A 2755-nucleotide genomic window follows, 5' to 3' on the forward strand; every position below is an offset into this window, starting at 1 on the left:
AAGGGGGGCGGAAATCGGAGGGTGAAATGAACCATGATAGACTATGGACTCTGAGAAACAAACTGAGGGTTTTAGAGGGATGGGGGGGTGGGGAATGGGTTAGCCCGGTGATGGGTATTAAAGAGGGCACATACTGCATGGAGCACTGGGTGTTATATGAAAACAATGAATCATGGATCACTACATCAAAAACTAATGCTGTATTTTATGGTGACTAATATAACATAATAAAATTTTTTAAAAAGCCAGCTCTTTAGCTAAAATGAGTAAATCAATAGTCTATGTACTCCAAATAGTTGTCTCCCTGGTGATAAAAAAAAAAGTGTCCCTGCTATGCACACCTGGAATTGCTGTCAATTTATCCCTGAGATTGCTCATGTACCTAAGAACATAGCACAGGATTGAGGGCCTTAAAATTAAAATACACAAAATTACAAAACCTGAATATTTATATTATGAAAAAAAGTTAAAATGCACAGTATACATCATTCACATGCAGCTAGTGCACTTGGCATCCTAGAGAAAGTGGATCCCAAGGTGCAGTTATCAAAGGGATCAAATAAAATTCTATCGGCCCAGAACGGGGTGGGAGTAAGCTTAACAGCAGCAGGTCTGCAACTGTCCCCCAACAACCCCTTTGCCTTCTGTCACAACCTGTTGCTAGGCACAGTTCTCAGCACCCTAAGAGTGGGTTATGAAGCAAAATGTGGGGAAACTCTGCCTTACCCCTGAGAGATTCCCTCCCACAGAATGTAATGATTCGTGAGTTGGGTCCGTCAATTTGGTCTCATGCTTAATCTTTACCCTCTGGCATAGGAACAATTATTATTTATATCTTTTTTTGAAAGGAAAACAACTTCCCTATCCAGGTCACTTTCAAAAGCTGGAGATTCTGGGAGCAGAGACTCAGATATAGCACACAAGGAGGGGTTTTTCCCCAAAACCTTCACGTGTGTTTGGATAGAGCATGGTTGGAGTTCATTTGCCTCCCCCCTTCCCCCCTACCCTACCAAGAGGGAAGAGAGGGTAATGCTGTGGATTCCAGCCTGAGATACATGGCAGTGCCAGCTGCCCTCCCCCGACTCTGTCCCCACTTTTCTCCACTCTGTGATTGATGCCTGCTCCTCAAAACTTCCTGATCACAAAATGATGATAGCCCCCACCCACTGCAGCCCAATTCTGGGCCTCTGGGAGCACGGCAGGGCTATGGATCTCCTCTTCTTCCTCTTCCCAAAAGTAGACTGGCTTTCCTGTGAGCTGGAGGCCTGCTGGGCCTTAAGTGGACACAAGGCCACCATATGGCTGATGCCCTGGCAGAAGTGGCACGTCTTGGGCTGGGGTGGCAGCTTGCACTCCTTGGTATGGTGGTCTAGACCTCCACAGTTATAGTACCTGTCTCCCTTTGATCTGTGCTTCTGCATGTTCTTCCCTTTGGGTCACCTCTCACTCCCAGTACAGAACACCCCAGCAGGGCCAGTAGCTCAGATAGCTTCCAGGCACTTACCAGAATTCTTAAAGTTAAAGTCCACTTCTTCACCCTCCTTCAGGCTCTGGAAGCCCTCCATGTGCAGCTTGGTCTGGTGCACAGACATGGACAGAGGGTTAAGCATGACCCCAGTGTGTGTTGTCATGGACAGGAAGCTGAACCCCATGCACACATTTAACCACTTACAGAAATGGGAACCCTGTAGCAGCTGTGGCTCCTCTACTGCCGGGCAGCATCAGGTGCCTCCTCAGGCGCCTTGGAGCAGCCACCTGCAAACTGCTGATCTGACACAGAGCCCATGGTAGTCGGCTGAACTCGTGGCCCAAATGCACCTTGTCAGGTGGCTGCTGGCCCCAGAGAAGTCTGGAGGCAAAGGGGTGGCTTGAAGAAGAGGCTGCTACATCTTCCCCCAGCACCTGTTCCAATACTTTTTAAAGAATTATGCTAAAGTAAAATGCAGAAAATACTATTTCTGGCATAGAAAATACCATGATGGTATTGGAAATTGGTGGTCCCGGCAGCTTTTCAATACTCTCCATCTTCTCTCCAGGTATACTCTCTTTCTAGGCTCTCTGTCTTTTGCTTGCCTGTCAGAAACCTAAACAACAAAACACTCACAGATAATTAACCGTCAGTAACTTGCAGTGAGAAGCCTTTCTCCGCATTGTCTTTCCTTAAGGGAAGAAAATTAGATCATAAATGCTCCTTATATACTAATTTAATAACTTTGTTAAAACCTTTTTAAAACAATAAAGACATTATTTTACAGATGAAGAATGGATAGAGAGGCAAGAGCTAAGAAGCTTTAATCAAGCCACATGGTGAGGTAAAATGAGGAGCACAGGAGTAGTCAGGATACTTAGATTTCAGATTTAGTTTTTAACTTGCCCTGTGACCTGGGGTAAGTTAAATGGCCTCTCCTCTGAAGCTGTTTCTTAATAGGAAAAATTATGATGGTGATATCTATGCTGCTTACCTTTGTAAAATATTGCAAATAATAATTTAGTTATTCGATAGACATTTGTTAAATTCCTATTATATGTCAGACACTGAGTTAGAATCAAATGAGACAATGAAAATCAAAATGGCAAGCCCAGATATAAGTTAGAGTGTTATTATTGCTCTAAAAGCTGCCTAACTCTCCAAAGAGATAAAGCTTTTGCACAAAGAATAGATTAAAAGGGACATAAACTTAATATTTTCTTTCATATTTTTCTTCCAGGAAATTTCCATTATTAACTCATAGCTGTCTAAAACTTAGCAGCCTCT

The 2755-nt window shown here is 43.7% G+C and overlaps 1 pseudogene; it reads right to left on the bottom strand.

Moving 5' to 3' along the window:
• Nucleotides 1-1125: 1125 nt before the first annotated feature.
• Nucleotides 1126-1786, bottom strand: LOC113930425 (annotated as a pseudogene).
• Between the last annotated feature and the right edge of the window lie 969 nt (nucleotides 1787-2755).

Source organism: Zalophus californianus, chromosome X, assembly GCF_009762305.2.
Source record: "Zalophus californianus isolate mZalCal1 chromosome X, mZalCal1.pri.v2, whole genome shotgun sequence".
In the NCBI taxonomy this organism is placed as follows: domain Eukaryota; kingdom Metazoa; phylum Chordata; class Mammalia; order Carnivora; family Otariidae; genus Zalophus; species Zalophus californianus.